We start from the raw sequence: 22,706 nt of genomic DNA on the forward strand, positions 1-22,706 counted from the left end.
ATGATGAATGCCATCATTGTTTATATCTAAAATATACCAGTAAGATTAATTTAAATAAAAAAGAAAATGAAATGACTTCAAAATCCCAAAGCTGAAACTCCTGACCTCTAGTTCCATCCTCTTTCCACTGTACTCAGTTTCTTTCTTTAACTCAAATACGTCCCTTGAGCTGCAAACAACCAGAACTACTTTTCTGATCTCAGAGAAAGCACCACGTGTGGCAGCCACAGCTCGACACTAGAACCTAAACTTTTGCTTGTTAACGACTCTACAGCTGCGCTGATGCAACGTGTGATAAGCAATGCTGATTTCTGGGCACGCTAAATGGCGCACAGCTTCTGTTACTAATCCCTGTGTCCCCCGCACAAGCTCTAACTTGATGGCAGGTGTTTTTACACACAAAGAGGAGGAACATAGCGGAGTTGTATCAGGTTTTGCTGTGAAAACGAACAAGGCTGGCAATAGGCAACAGGACAGCGAAGGCACTAGAGTGACTTGTCTCAGCAACTTTCTACACTTGACATGTTAACACTAAGCTCATCACCAAGAGGGAACACAGGCGAAGCTGTTTGAACACTGCTGATCACAGGGGCACTTATGCCCTCAACTTCTAGTGGTATCTCCAAAGGACACAGTTTAAGTGTAAAACCAGGAAAAATGAAAAGAAAATCAACAATAAAATGTCAATTTATTAACAATGACTAAAGATAATCATTGTGAATTATTTGTGCCACAATGTTCTAAGCAGCACGTGTACTGATTCCCACACACACCACATCACAGAGGTAAGCAGTATTACCTTGTTGTACAGATGAGGAAAGCAAGACCAATAGAAAGCAATTTCAGTCATGTGTGGTAATTCACTCCTATAATCCCAGCACTGAAGAGGCTGAGGCAGGAGGATTACCATGAGCCTGAGGCTTCTTTGAGCAAGCAGCATTTGGTCTCAGCCTTATGCTATACATCCTCTCCCCACCCATCCAGTGGTTCTCTTGACAGATGAACGGAGCAGCTTCTACCTATTAGGAATTTAAAAGATTTATCAAGCACAAACCATACTATCAACAGCTTTCTTCAATGAGAGTTACAGACACATCCAACTACCTCCCATAAGGCAAAATGAAAGGAGCCCCAACTATAACCATAAGCAGTGGTTCTAAAGGAGAGTAATTAATTTTATGAGCATGAACAGCTCAATGTCCTCCCAAGGCCCAGGATGGTGGGAAGAGTGATTTCTTCTGAGACAAGCCTACAAGGATGAGGCACCCTTAGAGCAGAACTAGCTAGCAATGCTAGACTCCAGAGATACAAACAGGAGGACACAATATAGAACTGGACATGTAGCTCAGTGGTAGAGCATTTGCCTAGCATTCAAGACCCCAACTTCCATCCTCAGCACTGAAGAAAAGAAAAGGGAAAAAAAGCATTCAAAATGTCCATCCTCTGTCTCTTGACCTTTATGTCTCTGCCTAGCTGATGTCATAAATACAATACAACAAAAGCTGCTTCTCCAAACCTTCCCCGGGGTGCTGAGTTGACAGAGCAATTGGAAGGACTCTGTCCTCTTAGGGTCAACAGTATTTGCCTATAAAAATCCTGGCTGAATCACCTCCGGAAGTTAATCATCCCATCTTAAAGATGTGTAAGCCCAAAAATAACTTTTCAAAATTTCCATCTAATACCTAATTGTCCTATGCTTCCACAATAAACCTACCACTTAGGACTCTTCCTCTGCACAAGTCCTCAAAATATCCTAAATAACACTTTAATTCTAATCCAAGAAAAAGCAGTGAGTAGGGAAGAAACAGTCGACCAAGAACCCCATCACTACCTCTTCTCTCGAGCATGGATGGGTGGATGCAATTTTTCTCTGAGGTATGAGTAGCAATTCTTTTTCTTTTTCTTTTTTCTTTTCTTTTTTTAACCAGGAATCAAACTCTATCCCTGACCTGAGCAACAACATTAAAAATATCAAATTGTGTAAATGAAATATTTACAAGCTATGAATCATAACCTGGCATCATGCTATACCTACTTGGGTTAGAAAATAGAGAATTGGGGCTGGAGAGATGGCTCAGTGGTCTAAAGCACCTGCTTAGAACAAGCTTTAGCAAAGCACAGTGGACCGCGGTTCAATCCCCCAGCACCACATGCCAGCCAGCCCCGCCCCTTGCTGGGCTGAGCTGGCCACACACACACACACACACACACACACAATAAATAAATGTAAAAATAAATAAATAATTTAAAAAGAAAATAGAGAATTTTCTAAAAGTCACTGTAAAGTCCCCCACCTCAGCCCCACTCTCCCACCTGTCTCCCCTCAACATTTTATGTAATCACTTCTGAAAGAAATGCAAAGTTTGCAGAAAACCACAGAAGAAATGATGTGAGCATTATCTCTAGGGTCAGATACAGCTACACAATGTAGAAAGAAAGAAAATTATCTGTAGGGGACAGATTTTTGTTACTAACTTTAGCACTACTTAAGTCATAAACAGCTACCATTTTGATAAAATTAACCATACAATGTGTACGAAGTTAAGAAAGCATAACCAATGTATATTCATCTCTAGATACAATTTCAGCAGCACTGTACACGTGCTAAATACAAGACACCTCTCCAAAAGTGAGACTGTGTGACTGTGACAAAGTATACATAGCACAGGTGGCGATACTCTTGCTTAAGTGGTAATCAATTGTACGATACATGACCCAGGTGTCAGTTCTTTATAAATCACACACTTTATGATCAACATCCCATTTATGTACTGTTTTTAATCAAAACATTTGATCACTAGTAAAAAAAAGCAAAAGCTAAATCTATAAACTAAATCAAGTAATACCTAACTATATAAAAAGCATAAAGGGATGAAACAAGGAAGTTGTCAAAACAACTCCCCAACTCAAGGAGCTTAATTCATTTTGAACAGTACTTGCCGACCCTGATGAACACACAGGGATTTGCACAGAAGGAGCTCATGGGTTCAGAGAACTGAGTCGTAGACCAGAGGCTCTGGCTGGATCACCCTAGTTAGAGCACTACATCCAGCTCCTGAACCTCAAGCCACCTGACTCCAGGCTGAGCAGCCAACTCTGCCACCTTGAACTAGGTGCTGCTGTCATTTCCTATGCTGCAGGGAACCTCAAAATGCGCTCAGCCAGTCTCAAAGCCTCACCTAAGTTTTTCTTCGCTCATGTACTCAGCCCTGCTGTAAGCATCCTGAGAAAATAAGTTTCTTCCAGCCTCCCAGGGCCCAACCTCCCCTCCTACTAGGAGCTGTACAGTGGATTCTCCAAATACATGAAGTGGGGTCAAAGGCTGGAAGCCAAGGAACAAAACAAAATGAATGTCACCACAGTAGGTGTATGGACTCCATATGAGAAGTCAGCCATCAATGAATGGAAAATGAGAAATGAAAAAACTATTCCTTATCAATTTCCTAAGCCAATTATTAGATTTTTTTTCAGCCTTATGTTCAAAGTGTATTAATCTTCAAAATATTCTAAACAGGCAAGAAAAAATAATTTTAGCTCTTTCATCATCCAAATCCCTCAGCTGTAACTGTGTCTTCACTAAAAGCGATATGGAACCTCTTCTTATTTCCAGGTAAGCAACAGTTTTTAGTAATACTGGAAAAAATGATCTTCACTTTTCATCCACATATTAATTCTATTCAAATATAATACTTCACAAAAGAAATATCATTCTTTCAGAACACAAATGCACATATTCAAGAACTATAATGCCCAAAGTAACAGCACTAGCCACAAGAAGCTAGCCACAATATGAAATATGGCCAGTCCAAACAGAAATGTGTTCTAAAGGCAAAGTGCACCCTGAATTTCAAAGATTTTGCAAGAAAAAATATCTCAAAAATGTTTATATTGTATTAGGAAATGACGATACAATATATTTTATATATTGGAGTAAATAACAGTAAAATAAATTGCACTCATTTCTTTTTTACTTTGTTAAATGTGGTACTTTTGTAATTGTACATGTGGCTCCCCTATATGACTAGAACTATACTTCATTTCTATTAGATGAGTATAACAAATATCTGGTCTAGACAGCCATAATTTCTGCAGCTCATTCTCTAAATGATTAGTGCTAAAACAACTCTGATCGCCCCCCCCCCAAAAAAAAAAAGGTATGTTACCAACTCAAAGGAATTCAGGGATCAAGAAACTCCACAACTGTGGCCTCCACAAAGAAACAAAAGAAGCTAAGAGAGGTGGGACAAACATCTGCAGTTCATCTTTCCTGATATGCAAGAACAAGTTCCCAGGGAACCACACTGTTAGAAAAACCAACAGGTTGTGCTTTGTGGCCAAATATTATCACTTACTAAATGTTAACAGCCACATGCACCATAAAATCACTGCACATGTACATTATTTCACATAGATGTCAGGAATACAGCTTTTCCAAAGCACGGCATGGAGAACAACAGCATCGTCTACCCTAGCCCTCTGCTTTCACCTACACCAGGCGACCACTGACTACCACCCTCAAGTCACATCAGCAATTTCTAAAAGAAAAGCACTCATCAGTTGGAAAGATGGATCTATTTTATCATAGAAAACACCACTAAACTCTTCATAGCCTTGAACAAACTCCAAGAATATCCAGCTCTTGCATCTGACTTCACTTCAGCACAATTAAAGACTTCATGACCTTGGCTTTCTTCCTGCTGCTGTTCTCAAGGCTAACTAACTAGGCCCACACAGATTGTGGCCATGCCCACCAGTGTAAAGACTAATACTAGCAAAATGCAAATACCGATTGTGGGGAACCACTCCGACTGCTTCAAAGCTCAGGGGCATCTAAGGACACCTGATGATGAGACCTCACTTGTCTAGTGCAGGTGCACAGTGGGGGACAGTTATGTAACTGTGACTTAGCACAGGTAAACATGCATGCACTGGGGATGGCACTATGAGAGAATGCAAACATGAGACAACAACCCATATACGAAGTGTATAATAAAGATGCAGGCAGCTCTTCTGTGCTCCTGTTCTTCTGCTCTGCTCTGCTTTGCCCACACTGCCTGCTATTATTGCTGATGTCTAACACATCTGTGTTCTTTAATGTTGTTACCTCACTTGAAAAAAGTATATTCCTTGGGCCTCTGAGCAGCCAACACCAATAAAACCCAAATATACAACTAAAATAAAGTCAGAGGCCTGAAAAAGTGTACTCATTCGTGTATTCACAAGCCCTGACTGTTCATCGCCTGATGTAGGCAGACAGTGGCCCGGAGCTGGAAGAGGCTCACGATATGGTTGGTAGGGATGATAGAGGAGAGACACTCTGACAATCAAGGGGGAAACATCAGGCTGGTGATGCATACAAGGGGCAGCAAGGACCCCAGGCAGGTAATCACAAACTCTGCCAGAGGCCAACTTCAAGAACAGCAAGGGAACAACTGAGATACGCCATTGGTTTCAAGCATGGGTGGAGTAAGGCCCCACCTCACCTCTCTGCAGCCAGCTTCCTGCAGAAAATCACCCTACCTGGAGCTCCTTTCATTCTTGAGCAGACGGTTTACGCACCAGGCTCTCCAGCGGGACTTGGCAGGTTCGAGCCCCCGCCCTGCCTTTACTTATTTGGGGGCCTGGCCCTAGCTCAGTTCTTTAAGTGCCTGCTTCCACAAAGCTGTCCACCTCTGGTTGCTGTAGTTCGATCCCCACAACACTCCAGCCAGCCAAACCTGCCCTGAAGACATTCAGAGCCAAAAAAACCCACCTTATTTCATTCTTGAGCAGAGCAGACGACCCTGTCCCAAAAGCAACCAGGAGCAAATCACTGACTCAGCCTACCTTATGCACCAAAGTAAAAAGTACCTTCTAGCTGCTTCCAAAAGCCTCTTCTCCAATCTGGGCTTATTAGCAATAAAGTTGCCCTTTTGCTTTCCATCTATTTGACTCCTTTCCTTGTCTGAACTGATTCTCAGCTAGGAAAGAGAAAAATGGGTGCTACTCACTGAATCTCAAAAAAGAAAAACAAAAAACACTCTAATGTACACATGCACACACATGTCTAAACAGCACATAAGTGCACAGCACATACTCAGATACACACTCATTCATTTATACAATCCGTGGGAACCCCCAAAAGAGACAGCACTACACTGACAATTGTTTCCTTCTCCAACACTCAGCCCCGTCTCTCGGCAACTGGGCTTCTGAGCTTACCGCCCTGACACAATGTTCTCTGCTCCAAGGCTAAGAGACCCGGACACCACCCCTGATAGACTCTCTCTCTTCTACCCTGAACCTGGGCCATGTAGCATCACTAGCCACACCTTGAAGCATTGTCATAGCTTTTCTATGTTCTTATATGGTGCTTTCCCAGTCTCCCTGAGCAGACTGAGACAGCCCTACAAAAACCACCCACATCTGGCTCCCTAGAACCTGTAGAAATCACCTCCCACAGCAACAGGTATGAATGAAGAGTCTTTGCAGGTGTGATTAATTTAAGACCCTTCAATGAGATGATCCTCCTAGGTTATCCAGGGTGGGCCTCAAATGCCATCCCAAGTGTCCTTATAAAAGCAAATCAGGGAAAGACCTGACACTCAGAGAGGGCAGCTACGTGAAGCTGGAGCAGAGATGGCTTTTGCAGATGCTGGCTTGGAAAACTAAGTGATACAGCCAGGATCCAAGAAATGCCAGCAGCCACCTGAAAATGACAGACAAGGAGCAGGTTTTTCCCTAGCATTTTGGAGGGAGTCCAGCGTATGATACTTGACTTACGCCCAAGGAAACTGATTTTGGACTACTGATCTCCACAACTATAAAAGAAATAGTTGTGGTTTGAAGCCATTGTGTTTGTAGTAATTTACTATAATAGCTGTAGAAATGAATACATTCCCTCCAAGTCTGCTGACCTCAAAGTCTTCTTCTAGTTCCTTTCACTCTTCCCACACCAAAGGAGTCTCCAAATTCTGTCCTCTGCCTTCTCCTTCCTGTCTTACTTTGCTCAGGCTACTACTAACAAGTTATGTTCATAATACCAGAACAAATGAGGGTTATGGTGTGTATCTAGGTGTACCCCAAAGCCTCAGGTGCTCACAGACAGGGTTTTGGGGGGCGCTGTACACAACAGTGGATTAGTCCACTGATGAGTTTATAGCTAATGTGCTTCTAGGAGTTGGGAAGGCAAGGTTTAAGCTTCTGTTTTCTGTAGCCTGGTACATCACTCTAACATAAATATCTATTCTGTTATGACACCGTATCTCCTCATTTGTACTAAAAATTAACCTAGGATATGAACTAAACTCTCACAAAATGGCTACATACACATTACTCTTCTGCAGGGAGTGACAGATAGAAGTCAGTCTCTCAGTCTCCCTGTCTTCCTCTCCCTCTCCCTCATACTGAGGCTTCCCTGTCTCTGTCTGTCTGTCTCTCTCTCTCTCTCTCTCTCTCTCTCTCTCTCTCTCTCTCTCCCCCCCCCCTCCCTTAGACTGAGGTTTACCTCTCCCTTTTCCTATCGCTCATACTGAGGTTTAAACCAGGGTTTTCTCACTAAGCTACATCCCCAGCCTTTTAAAATTTTGAAACAGTCTTGCTAAATCACTCATTTCCCCAGACTGGGCTGAAATTTGCAATCCTCCTGCCTCAGTCCCCCTGAGTGCTAGGATTACAAGTGTAATCCCAGAGTGCTAGGATTATAAGCATGCACCATCACACCTGCCCAGCAGAAAGCCTCTGTTGTGAGATTTACTTCAAGTAAACAAAGTACCTGTCGTCTAGCGATGCAACAGTGTTTCTAAGGGCAATTTAAATAGAAATGTCCAAAAATATCCCTAAATAAATAAAACCTAAGGGAAAAGGTATAGAGCTAAAAATCCAAATCTCTGGTTTCTGGGAAGACAAAAATAATGATCAAATAATTTTTAATCTCCTATAATATTACCATGAAGACATCAAAGAAGCCAGATGTGGTAGCACACACCTGTAATCCCAGCATTCAGGAGGCTGAGGCAGGAGGATTGCTGTGAGTTTGAAGCCAGCTTGTGCTACAAAGTGCCTTCAAGACTAGCCTGAACTGCACAGTGAAACTTTGTCTCAAAAATATCAAAAAGTTTAAATTAAAAAAAGACATGGAAGAAAACAGAAAAGTAAAACCCAAACCTCCAGGATTTATAAGAAAACTAGATGAAAGGCACGGCCACAAAACATGAAAGAGGAGCACCAACAGCTATAAGACCTGCATTCTACAGGCCACGATCAGGAAGAGGCCAAAAGAAGAATCCCAAAGTCAGTAGCAGATGACTACCAATTATAGGCAGGTCTGTCTGAGGAAAGTAGACATAAGTGAAATAAAACTAAACAAGCTGCAACTTGCAGGCAAACACATGGAATAACCATACAGTCTGACGATGTGAAAGCCATGTGCACTCTCGGAGCTAACAAGGCAAAGTTCCCTTCCAGGAACCCATGCTGAGAAGGTACCAGAGCCAGAATCCAAACAGAACAAGACAAAGGCAACTGGGGCAAATGGGAACCCAATCCTGATGAAAAATGGGAGCAAATGAGGCAGATCCAAATAAGGAGGAGGGCCAGCGAGATAGCTCAGTGGACTAAGTGCCTGCTTAGGCAAGCGCAAGATAGCAGGCACCTCATGCCACGTGGGTCCCCCTCTTGGCGCACTGAGACAACCACTAAGATCAGGTTTGATGGTGCACACCTGTAATCCCATTGGTGAGGAGGCGGAAAACAGGAGGATCACTATGACGCTGAGCTGCATAGTGAGACCCTGTACCAAATACATTTTAAAAACTAATAATAGCTAAAAGGCTCCCTGAGCCTGCCAACTAGACAAGATGAGCAAAGCTCACCCTCCCGAGCTGAAAAAATTTATGGACAAGACGTTATCATTGAAATTGAATGGTGGCAGACATGTCCAAGGAATATTGCGAGGATTTGATCCCTTCATGAATCTTGTGATAGATGATGTGTGGAGATGGCAACTAGTGAGCAACAGAACAACACTGGATGGTGGTAACACGAGCAAATAGTATCATCATGTTGGAAGCCTTGGAACGAGTTCAAATAATGACTGCTGAGCAGAAAAATTCATGCCCCTCCTCCACGTGCTACTTTCACTGACTGAAGATTGGGTCATACACATTTTCATATATTAATTTTTTTAATTTAATATTAAATTTAAATAATAATAATAATAACAAAGGAGACATGTTTTAAAAATCATTTTGTGGAGCAAAGAAAAAAGAATAGAGTAAAAGAAAGGAAATCTATAGCCACGCTATCCAAAAATCTCTCCAGATTGAATCTTCCTTATAGAAGTAAAGGAAGAACCGGGCATAGTGATGCATGCAGTAGAGATGCATGCAGCAGGGAGGCTAAGACAGGAGGATCACTGGGAGTCCAAACTACATAGCAAGACCCTGTGTCAAAAATAAATAAATAAAAATAAAGAAGTAACAGAAGACTCATTTCACTTTAACATGAGTAAAAGACTGCATTCAAATAGTATGCCAGCAAGCACAAAAGAAGCTACTTATCACTAAAGCACCCCAGGAAAACCTGCTCACAAGCCTCATACAAACACTCATATACTTTCTTGAATCAAGTAAAAAGAATTAAAATAAAAGGTATGTGTAAAAATATGTATCCTATGTATCAGAATTTAAAACTTTTGAAATGTGTGATTGAAGAGAAGAAACATTTAAAGATACAGAAAACTGAACTCAGGCCTTAAAGACTAAAGAACATTTTCATTTCAACAATGAGGAAAAAACTACAAGGAATAAATAAGGAAAAAAAAAGCTAAAGAGTGACGAAGAGAAGAAAAACTTCTAAAATCCAAGGGAAATGAAAGCTAGGAAACATTTCAGGAAAAGTGATCAGGCAAGGAAGAGCCAACCTACACAAATTAGAAATCTCTAAGGAAGAAAATCAAAGCAACAGAATAGAACAAGTACACTTCTAAAGTAGAAATACACGTACCTAGTTGCAAAACCATACCAACTGTATAATTTTAAGCAATGTCTAGAAAAAATTGACCCAGAATAGCAAATAGTTCAGCAAAATTCTTGGATACTAAAAAGAGCAACTATTTGGAGCTGGGCACAGTAAGAAGCGCCTGTAATCCCTGCTCTTTGGGAGGCTGAGCTAAAAAGAATTGACATTCAAACCCACTTTGGGTAATTTAGTGTTTTAGCAAGCACTAATCTCAAAATAAAATAAATAAATTTTAAGAACTGGGGATATATCTCAATATACAGGCCCTAGGTTCAATATTTAGTACAGCAAGAACAAACAATACCAAACTATATATATAATATATATATGCATAAATGTTCAAGAAAATTATTGTTAAATTTGAGTGAAAGTAGGTGTGTCATTCATCACTGGCAGTAATGCTTTATACCATGATACAGCATAGTAATAAATATTTAAGATAATTTGAGGAAGAAAATGTGAAACAAGGATCTTACATTCAGTCAAAATTCAAGTGTAAGGCCACAGAAAAGCATTATAAACATACAAGAGCTTAAGAAATATTATTTCAAGGGCCAGTGAGATAGCTCAGCAGAGCAGGGACCAGGGTTTGATCTCTGGCACCATCAGGCACACCAGCTCTACCCTCTGGGACACCCAAGACCGGGCGTGGTGGTGCACGCCTGTCATCCCAGCGCTGGAGATGCTGAAAACAGGAAGATCCCTATGAGTTTGAGCTGCATAATGAGGCCCTGTACCAAATACACTAAAAAAAGAAAAGAAAAGAAATATTGTTTCAATGAATGCTCCCTGAAGAATCTAACTGAGAAAGGGCTGAAATGAAACATTACTTTAAGGATTTGTGCTAATTGAAAATGTTTAATTATTAAATGATGGTTCTAAGGAAAGCAGTGAAATACATAATATGCCTGTACAATCTGACAACAGAAACATTCTACAGTATTTAACACAGGAAGAGAATACAGAAAATGACAATTACGCAAGCATATGAAAATTTCTTTTTTATCTGTTTTTTCTTTCATTCCTTTTTTTTAAATATATATATACCAGGGATCGAACTTGGGACCTTGCATTTTCCAGGCAGGTGTTTAGCCACTGAGCTTTCTCCCTGGCCCTGAGAAATTCTTAAGAATTATATAAGTTCTTATGTAATTAAGAAGGCACTAACTGCCTTATAGATTGACTATTAATAAAAGGATATTTTCAAATTGCGTGGTACAAGAAACAGAGGGAGAAAAAAGAAAACATTCATAGCAAAGAACCAATAAACATTTTTAAATAGCTGAAGGATTAAAGGGTACTACACAAATGTATAAATACAACACTAACTCTTAATCTGAACTTTATGTTTAGTTTCATGCTTTATTGTCTCGAGATTACGATACAGGGTTTTTACGCATATGATGAACTACAGAATAACAAAACACTTAGTAATAGATTACTAATTAGTGCATGGAAGAGAGCCAAGCATTCTAATATCCTGAAATGTTCAAATAGTCATGCATATTGATAAATCCTCTCTTGCCTCCTTAGGACTTTTAGACAACCCAAAGATACTCAGGTATAAAATTATGTGATCCTATGACTCAATTCTATTTCATCTATACAGAAGTATTTATTTTGTTCTGTTCTGCCTAGTGTTAAATGAACTCTGAATTTCCAGGAATGTAACTACCATACAAATCAAGAGAAGATTAAGTTTGGTTTTATTAAGTCTTTTTTGTACTGGGGATCAAACTCAGGACCTTGTGCTTGCCTCTTACGACACTGAGATACCTTCCTGACTAATGCCCTTTTTGAGACAGGTTCTCATTTAAGTGGCCCAAACCGGCTCAAACTTGCAGTCCTCCTGCCTCAGCCTCACAGCATACTGGAGTTACAGACATGCACCACAACATTCAATTTTATTCAGACATTTAAAAATAATTACATCAATTTTAAAAACTATCAATAGAAACTCCACTCCATTCAACAAATGTTGAATGTTGTGTCAGTTTGTTCTTGTAGCTGTTATATATGCAGTGATTCTACAGATTGAGTATCAATATACCCACTGAGCCTTATTTCAAACTGGGAGGCAGAGGAAAATGTCAACACTGCAGTATGACTTGATTTCCTACCTCTTCTACATCCAAACGTAGTCATTCTATGCAGGTGTAAGCAACTAACTACTTAGCTGTATCTGTCAATATCATCATACCAACCACTTATATAGTTAAATGTACATCTTTTCCCAAAATTACCTTCATTTTTATGCTACATTTAGGACACATTTTTTAATTGTGTGTAGATAGAAATACACTTAAAGATAGCAAAATGAGTATAATAAAATATCGGTTTTAAAAAGGGTACACTGGATCTGATAAAATTGAAACCTGCGGTTAACTATAGCTTTTCTGTTTTAAGACATTACAATGTGTCTATTAAATTTCCTATCAGTGGGCATCTGCTTCCCTGTTAGTTTTCTGTGGTTACAAACAGAAGTGTTTCACCAATCTCACTGTACTTCCTCAGCCACACCTAAGCGAATGCTTTGGTAATCTCTTCACCTGTCGGCAGCTCCTCTTGTGTTGTTATGGAAGTATTCTGATACACAAAGTTTTGAGTATGTTTATGGCTGAATTGATTGATGTTTTAATCAAATTTTATTGGTACATTTTAAATATGCACAAGGATCACATTCATCATAGAGAATTTGTACCTGGACATGATAAAACTTTTCCCCAGCCCTCCCGTCAACTCCTCTCCTCTCCATTTGCAAAAGCTTTGTTTCCGTGTTTTCCTTTTTTTCTCATTTTTCATCTTTTTACTTTTCCCTTCTTTCCTTTCCCCCTTCCCTCTCCCTTATTTCCATTTGAACAAACTGATTGATGTTTTCCTTTGTAATTTGTTTTTTGGTGTCTTAAATTGTAAAATCTCTATATATGTACTCAGGCACATGAAGTCTATTTTCATTTAAAAGTTTAAATTCTTGCTTTTCAGGTTTAGTTTCTTAGTTCACATGGAATTTACATTTGTATAGATGAGATGCAGGATTTTATTTCCTTTTTATCTAGACAGTCAATTGTCCTATCATCATTATTTTGCTCCCTTGTTAAAAGACGCAGCGGCTCTTACACAACCAATTTCCATATATAAGTGGAACTATTTCTTCCTACCTACTCAACTTCCTTGTTCTGCTTGTCCCTAAAAATATCCCTATCTCAACTGCTCTAGTTTTAAAAGTTCTGACAAGGATATGTACCTTGTTCAGAAAACTGTCTTATTTATTCTTCACCTTTTAGTCTTCCATATATATTTTAGAGCTCACGATCTTTATGGAAAAAAGAACTGCTGTACTTTTTAGTAAAATTGCATGTACTTGGATTAATATTAGGAAAAATAATATTTCCTTTCATTGTTTTCCTTGATCATAATAAATATTTGGCTTTCTCTTTATTTAGATCTTATTTATGTACTTAAATAGCATTCCATAATTTTTTTCCATATAGTACCTATACTGTTGCCAGGCATGGTGGCACACATCTGTAATCCCAGTACTCAGGAGGCTGAGGCAGGAGGATCACCATGATCTGAAGGCCAGCTGGGGATACATAAGCACATTCAAGCCCATGTTACACTACATGGTGAGAACCTGTCTCAAAAAAAAGAAAGAAAAAGAAAAGATGTATTGTTTCTGGTTTGTTACTATAAGAAATTATATCATAGCTGGGTATGGTGGTATATATCTATAATCCAGGTACTTGGGAGGTTAAGGCACAAAGATCACAAATTCAAGCCCAGTCTGGGTAACTTAGCAAAACCCTGTCTCAAAATAAAAATGAAGAAAGGGCTGGGGATGTAGCTTGCATGAACATTCTGAGTTCATTCTCTAATACAACAGAAAATGTATTTCATTATGAAAATTAAAAATTCTACGGCTATGTTACTGTCATATATGAATAAATTTGAGGTAGGTACGAATGGCCACAACTAGAATCTCAGCACTCTAAAAGGCTGATGTAGAACCATTGCAAGTTCACGCCAGCCTGGACAGCGTAGTGAATTAGCAAGATCCTGTCTCAAACTGGGAAGAGGGACTGGAAATCAATGCAGAGGCCCTTGGCTCAATTCCCCAAAACACACACACAACACACACGCACACACACACACACACACACACCAACAACAACAACAAAAGAATACAGTTGCTTTATATATTAATCTTCTGTCTACCCACAACAATCTTGTTGAAATTTAATACTTCTAAGCATACCTGCAGAATTCCTTAGCATTCCTATGTAGAACAACTGTATTATCCATGAACAGTAATGGTTACTTTCATCTTCTCTGAATCTATATGCTTTTGTTACTTTTCCTTGCCTTACCCCACTGGTATGAGCCTCATGTACAATGTTGGGAACAACAGGTAATAGCAGATTTCCTCCTCAATAGTCTGTCTAGATTTTAAGTGCTGCTTCTAATATTTGCCACTCATGACTGTTGATGTTTTAGGCTAGATACCTTTTATTAGATTAAAACAATTCTCTTGATAGTTTACTAAAAGTTTTTATCTTGCCTGAATTCTCTCAAACGCTTTTTTGTATATCTACAAGGAGATGCTATATTTTTCCTCTTAATTTATAAACATGATGAATTATATAATCAACACTCTAATTATATCATCCTACATTCCTAAAATAAATACATATGGTGATGATGTTTGTTTGTGGTTTTGTTACATAAACACAGAGAGATTCCACTTGCAATAATTTAAAATGTTGTGCCTATACTTATGAGTGATACTGACCTTTAAATTCTCCACTGACCTTGGTTTTGCTATTCAGGTAGTACTGTTCTCAAAGTGATATGGGTAGCTTTCTCTCTTTTGTTATTCTCTCTTTTGCTAAACAAACTTCATAAGAACTGAGATTATCTGTTACTGGAATATTCTTAAAAGCACCATTAAGACCATGTTGACCCAGATTTTTGCTTCAACCATGTCACTAGTGACCTTTGGGACTAAGTCCTTGTTTCACAAAGAGATTGTGTTGGGTACTGTAAAATGTTTTAGCAGTATTGCTGCCCTCTACCCACTAGACACCAGTTCTTCTAATGTTGCCAGATGTCTATTAGAAAGACAGAAAAGTCAAAATCACTCTGAGTTGAGAACTATTGACCTGGCTTAAATTATTTAATGGTCATAGACCACTCAGGTCAATTTTTTTCCCCTTGAGCCAATTACGGCAAATTACTATTCTATGAAACTATACATTTCACCTAAGCTTTCAATTTTATAGGCATAAAATTATTTTTTAAAATCTCATTACCTATATTTTTCTACATGATTTATTACAACCCTATTTAATTTCTACTTTTCATTCATTCAGTTTTTAAAATATCAACCTAATAAGTCATTTTATTACTCTTAAATGGCTCTTGGTTTTATATTTCTTTCATTTGTCTATATTCTTAAATATATGATTCCTTTGTATCTTTTTATAGTTCTTATTTTTATTAGTATGTTTCCACTACATAAGGATCACATGTATTACATTAATATATATACAAAAGTGGTCTCAATGTCTTATATCCCTTTTCCCTCCTCTCCTTTCCCCTTCCTTTTATCCCTTGAGCCCATTCCCATTTGTAAAAAATCTTGCTACCTCATATTAGCCATCTTTTATTTTTCCATTATATTTTTGAGTTTCTCATATAAGAGAAACCAGGTGATATTTAAACTTGTGTGTCTGATTTATTCCACTTAATATTACAATCTCAAGGTGGATCCATTTACTTATGAGTGACTTCAGTTTATACTTCCTCATGGCATAGTAGAACTCCTCTGTGTATAAATACCACATTTTCTTTACCCATTCATCTGTTGATGAACACGTAGGCCATTTCCAAGATGGAGTTATTATAAATTGCTACTATAAACATGAGAATTATCAATGTAATATGATGTCTTTAACCCTTTGGGAAAATGCTGAAAAAGGGAATAGCTGGATCAAATGGATTTTCTAGTTTCATTTTTTAAGATCTCCATATTGATTTCTATAGTGGCTATACTAGTTACATTCCTACCAACAATACATGAGGGTTCCATTGATCCCACAGCCTTGCTAGCACTTATTATTTGATTTCTTGATGATAGCCATTCTTTTTGGAGTAAGTTGCAATCTCACTGTTGTATTAATTTGCATTTCTCTAACAGCAAGTGATACCAAACTTTTTTTATGTATTTACTGACCGTGTATACTACTTCTTCTGAGAAGTGTTTCACTTGCTCATATTCTGTTTGGGTCTTTTATTGAAAGGGCCTAATTTTTTAGTCTTTTATATATTCGAGATCTTAGTCTTCTGTTTTAACAGTAGCTAGAAAAACTTTTTCCCTTTTTATAGGTTATCTCTTCACCCTGCTGATTGTTTCCTTTGCTGTGCCAAAGCTTTTTAATTTGATATGATCCTATTTGTTGTTTCTTTGTGCCTTTGGAGTTCTGTACAGATAGTCCTAGTTTACACCTGTCTTCTATCAAATGTACTTTCAAGCAGGTTAAGTAAAAACACATAGATCTTTGATCCATTTTGATCTAGTTTGAGATATGTGATCTAGATTGATTCTCCTGCATTTGAACAGCCAATTTTCCTACCATTTTATTAACGATGCTCTATTTCCTCTAGTGTATGTTTTTTGGCCCATTTGTCAAAGGATGAATAGCTGGATGTGTTTGTCTAGTTTCTACTTCTTCTATTCTATTCCAATGATCCACATATGTGTCTGTTTTTGTTCTGGTAAAATACTGTTTCTATCACTCTAGCTTTATAACATAACTTCAAACATAACCAGGATTGTGGTGTCTCCGCTTTGCTCTTCTTACCCAGGATTGTTTATTCTGGGTCTCCTCTGGTTTCATATGAATTTTAAGATTGTTTTCTCAAGTTCTGTAATGAATGATATCAAAATTTTGCTTGAGACTGTGTTAAATCCATATGCTAGTGTTGGAAGTCTGGCCATTTTGATTCTACTGGTTCTGCCTACTCACGAACGGGAAATAGCTTTTCATTTTCTGATATCCTCTTTAATCTCCTTTTTCAGAGTGCTGTAGTTTGTGTTGTAGAGGTCTCATCTCCTTGGTTACATTAATTCCTAAGTATTTAAGTATTTCCTGATGCTGTTGTGAATGGCATTGTTTTCCTAACTTCTGAACTTGGTGAGATCATTTTACTGTATGGAAATGCTATGAATATTCTCACTTGATTTGTACCCTGCTATATTGCTGAATTTAGCTATTAATTGTAGTCTTTTTTGGTGGGATATTTTGTGTCTTCTATTTGAGGATCATGTCATCTGCAAATGATAATTTTATTTCACTTCCTATATGTATCCCTTTTGTTTCTCACGTCTGATTGCTCTAATATTTCAATGACTATGTTGAAAAAGAATGGTAATGGTGGACATCCTGATCTCATTCCTGATTACAGAGAGAAAACTTCAGCTTCTCTCCCATTTAATTTGATACTAGCAGTAGGTTTGTCATAAATGGTTTTATCAGATTGAGATCCATTACTTCTATTCCTATGAGCTTCAAGATTTATACCATGAATAGATGTTGGACTTTGTCAAAGGCTTTTTCTGCATCATTTCAGTTACTTGTGTGATTTTTTTATCTTGTTCTATTTATCTATATATTATTTATCGATTTGTGTAGGTTAAACCACGTTTGCATCCCTGGGATGAAGTCTACTTGGTCATGATATATGACCTTTCTGATGATGTGCTATGTTCTGTTTGCCTATCCTTTGTTGAGAAGTTTTGCATCTACATTCATTAAAGACATTAGCCTGTACTTCTCTTTTTTGGTTGGATCTTGTCTAGTTTTGGAATCAGGCTAACTATAGTTTCCAGGAATGATGTTGGGAGTGTTCCTTCCCCTTCAATTTCATTAAAGTCCTTGAGAAGTACTGGCATTAGATCTTCCCTGAAAGCTCTTTCAGAATGTGGTAGTGATGCTACCAGGACTTGGGCTTTTCTTAGTTGGAAAGTTTTTATTGCTACTTTAATTTCATCACCTGCTATTGAATTATTCAGTTTTTAAGTCTTCTTGGTTCAATTTTGGTAATTCATATGTATCTATGAATCTATTTCTTCTGAGTTCTCCACTTTATGGACATACAAGATAGTGAAGCAGTTGGTAATAATCTGAATTTTGCACTGTCCATTGTGATTTCAACTTTCTCATTTCTAATTTTATTTATTTGTGTCTTTTCTTTATTGTTGTTAAGACTGGCTAGGGTTTTGCCTATTTTATTTCTTCTTTCATAAACTAGCTTGTTGATTCATTGAATCTTTGTTGTTTTTAGCTTAGGAGTTGGTTTGTTTGTTTGTTTGGTCTTGATCTCATTTATTTCTATTCCGATATTTATAATTTTGTTTCTTGTAGTAGCTTTAGATTTGGATTGTTCTTATTTTTAAGGACCTTCAGATACATCATTAGATTATTTATTTGGGCTCCCTCTGATGTGTGTATTCATGACTATAAACTTCCCTTTTAGGATTGCTTTCATTGTGTTACATAAGTTATGTTATATTGGCATTACTCTTTAATTCTATCAAGTGTCTTATCTCTTAATTGATTTCTTCTGTGAACCACTGATTATTTAACAGTGTATTGTTTAATTTTTATGCATTTGCACAATCTGCAGTTTCTTCTGCTATTGAGTTCTAGTTTCACTGCACAATGATCTGATAATATGTGTGGTATAATTTTTACTATTTTGCATTTACTTAAGCAAGCTTTATTAGCTATTATGTAGTTTCTTTTGGAAAAATTTTATGTGCTGCTGAGCAGAATGTGTATTCTTTTGTTGGTGGGTGATTTATAGATATTAAATCCATTTTTGGGGTTTTGTTTGTTTTGGCTTTTTCTTTTTTGGAGATGGGGACTGGGGATTGAACTCAGGCCCTTGCGCTTGCCAGGGAAGCACTTATTCTACTGAGCCATGTCCGCAGCCCTAAGTCCATTTTTGAAGGTTTGCCTCTACTTTGATATTTCTTTTTGAATTTTTATCTAGTTGATCTATTTGTGATAGCGGCATTTTGAGATTCCCCCACTATCACTGTATCGCTGTTTTCTGATCTTTCAAGTCTAGTAGTGTTGTTTTATGAACTTGGTGAGCTGTTGTTTGGTGCATATATTTTACAATAGTTCTCTTCTTATTAAATTGATTTATTAAGTATGTAGTGACCTTCATTGCTTCTTCTAATCAGTTTTGGCTAGAAGTCCACTCTGTCTCAGAATAGTTACTCTCCTTTTGTTCCAGGTTCCCATTGCATAAAATACTGTATTCCACCCTTTGATTTTTGATCTATTAATTTAGTTTTGGATTAGATGTGTTTCTTGTTTATACTATAGCTTAGACTTTGCTTTTTGATCCATTTGGCAAGTCTGGGTCTAAATTGTGACCATTCATATTGAAAGTTATTATTGAAAGGTATTGACTTATTGCTGTTTTCACAGTATTTTTCTGTCCCTTTCTTTCCCTTCTATTTAATTGCTCTTCCCACCTGGTGCATTCATTTTATTGGATATTTCTGTATTGTTAGCTTCATTGTTTCTTTCTAGGATATCCTCAAAAATGTTTTTTTCCATAATTTTATTGAGAAACAAATGCAATGAGACAGTTTCAAACCAAATTAGCAGGACAGTTTCAATAATTAACACATTGCATACTCTCTTCTTAGTGGTTATTTGCTGTACAAGATGCTGACATGAAATCCTATTTACAAACACCATTAGAACAAATCCCTCTATTCATTAAGAGAATGTAACTATATATCTATCCTAACCACTTTGAATACTAAGATACAAAATGGACATTCATCTGTATCCCCTTTTTTGTGTAGTTCTGCTATTTGAATATTATAGGTATGTTAACTCAGCAAAATATTCTAAAAGAGTCCAGTAGTTTATAATAGTATTGGATCTTCTGTTTTGCTGGCAATGTCAGAAATTGTTGACCTGAGTCCCCTACAGCTCAAAATAACAGCATGGCTTTACTTCTACTTCATTTTTATACTTTTCTGTTGGATGGTTAAGACCAAGATAAAGCAAGACCTAAGCAACAAGAGTTGTAGCTTTTGGGTCTGATAAGGTCAGTGAAATCCCCTCAGGATTTATCCTGAGATCCTGTACCTCAGATTATAGAACCTTTGTCAGTGTCAGCCATGTGGATGAGTCACGGCCATTGCTTGGCCAATGTGCTCTCTGTGAAAGCCTGAGAGAGTGTTTTCTCTCCATGTGATTCTCCTTAGGCACACTCTACATCATCGATCACTTTCCTCTTTGGCCCCATAATCTCCTTGATCAGAAAATTTGGGACACTGCCGAGTTATATGACATTACAGTACAAGTTCTCATATGTCCTGAGTCTTAATTGACCTTAGAAGGTTAGGGCCAAAATGTTGGCTTTTCTTGCAGCCCTCCTTTTTCTCTAATTTTGGTCTGCACACTTAGGTTGTTAACCATCCAGAAGACAAGCTTGTTGTTATTATCAAACAACTTAGGCTGTTAAGCTTAACCTCACTATCTGTCTACATATCAAACATCTTCGGCATAATATGGAACAGGTATTTTTCATCAAGTATTGATATGTTGAACTTTAAGTCCCTACAGAATATGATTAAAAAACATTTAAAAATTAGAATATATTTTAAAAATAAGCATAAAGAATTATATAATTCTCATGTTTACACATAAGTACAGAAATCCAACCATATACAACCTTGAAGCAGGACAGTCCCATAACATTCCTTTTCCTGTCTCCTGCCTTCACCATTCACCAACCCCTTCTTTTTGGACAATCATCTACCCAAGACACAGCACGGCAGTAACTGGCATGTCATGACAAGCAGCCCATATTCAGAAGACCAGAATGACAGCACTCCAAGCATGAACCTATTATTACAAACTGCCATCTTCAGGGCAGTTTCTTAGTTCACAGGTGTTAGTATATATAGTTAGTCAGGGTGAGAATCTTTCCAATTATCTGCTAGATTCAAAAATTTTCTGGAGATTCTCAGGATCCTTGCCTTGCCCATCTTTTACATATAACTGTATGGTTTGACATTGTCATGTTTCCTAGCTCTTCTCCTTTCCCTCTCTTAATTAGTTAGTCCTCGAGTTCTTGCTTTCCTTTTACTTGTATTATACCTTTCTATTTGTATTTCTTCTTTTGAGTTCTTATACTAGGGAAACTATACGAAACTTACACATGTGTGTCTGGTTTATTTCACTTATGAGTATATGTTCAAATGGCATCCACTTCAATAAAAGGCAATTCAGGTATTGGCATACATAGAAAACTAAATGATAGCAACAACTATGTCACTTTGGCTATAGTAATAAAATCAGCAATAATAATAGCATCAAAGACAAAGTGAACATTGATATGTCCTAAGAACTAATAATGTACCACCCTTGACCATTAAAAAGATCTATGATTATAGTATAAACATTATGACAAACCAAATATTGGCCTAAAGTAAATATCTACTAAATGGAACTCTACCTCCACTAATAATAGAACAGTATTCAATAGTTATAGCATTTATATAACTACAGATTCATAAAGTTTAATGGTTATACTAATAAAAACAGAGGGTGTGGGGAACAGGAGTATAAAAAGTAAAATCTGAAAAATTAAGCAATTTAAGAGAGAAGGGCCTGGCATGCTGGCCCTGTCCCAGGGGCATGCTGAGATGGCGATTGAGACTGGGTGTGGTGGTGTGCGCCTATAATCCCAGCACTTGGGAGGCTGAAAACAGGAGGATCACTACAAGTCCAATCTATGAAATGTAACCCCGTACACCCTGTAGACCCTGTCCTAAATTCATTTAAAAAAAAGATGAAAAAGAGGTGAGCAAAATGAAATAAAGGATTCTATAAAGGAATAAGTAGAAATTAACAGTATTAGATAAAAATAACAGAAAAACATAAGAAAGAGCAAATTATATGAGAAAAAAACTAAGGAAAAATTAGAAGAAAGAAAAAATAAGGGCAAAATCTGGAGAAGAGAATTCCAAATAACAACACACATACACACACACACACACACACACACCCCAATAGAAGAGAAAAATATGAATCCAAAATTTTAAAATTCCTCCATATTTTCAAATGAATGATTTTCTCCCAGGCTCTGCAGTCTTGAAGGCCAGCAAATGATAGCTCTTTGCACCCAGCTTTATAACCTGTAGGTTTCTGAGCTGTACTCCCTGATTCAAAGACCCTAATTCATAAACCTCAGACCATGATAAGAATCCAAGCTGAGACCTGTTCATACTCATGTTGCTTTATGGGGAAGTGATCAGAGCACCAGTTGTCAGTAAAAGTAGAAAGTGGGGCAGGGGCTCAAGAAGACCACTAGATTCAATGTCATTACCTTCAGATCCAGCCACCTCCAAAAGCCATATCCAACAAGCTTGGCCTCCCACCATGGAGTACGGGGCCCATGCCCTTCCTGACCTGAATGTGAATTTCTCAACGGAGCTATGTCTAGCCTTTACCTCTCTCCACCTGTCTACCATGGCTATCTCTCACCTAGTCACTGTTGTATGACCACTGAAATTCCTGGAGTGAAGATGTAATATAGTTGTTCTGTGGCTCAGTCCCATACCATCACCCCCTTCCCAAAATGGCACCTGATTAAACTCTCTGGTAATATGC

At 37.8% G+C, this 22,706-nt stretch overlaps 1 protein-coding gene and 1 pseudogene across 1 annotated transcript in view; one reads left to right on the top strand and one right to left on the bottom strand.

Moving 5' to 3' along the window:
- Tmem163 (transmembrane protein 163) overlaps window positions 1–22,706 on the bottom strand; it is a 289,337-nt gene that overhangs the window by 244,393 nt on the left and 22,238 nt on the right. The window lies entirely within an intron of this gene.
- LOC111815294 lies at window positions 8,838–9,123 on the top strand (annotated as a pseudogene).

Source organism: Octodon degus, unplaced genomic scaffold, assembly GCF_000260255.1.
Source record: "Octodon degus isolate 3935 unplaced genomic scaffold, OctDeg1.0 scaffold00014, whole genome shotgun sequence".
In the NCBI taxonomy this organism is placed as follows: Eukaryota; Metazoa; Chordata; class Mammalia; order Rodentia; family Octodontidae; genus Octodon; species Octodon degus.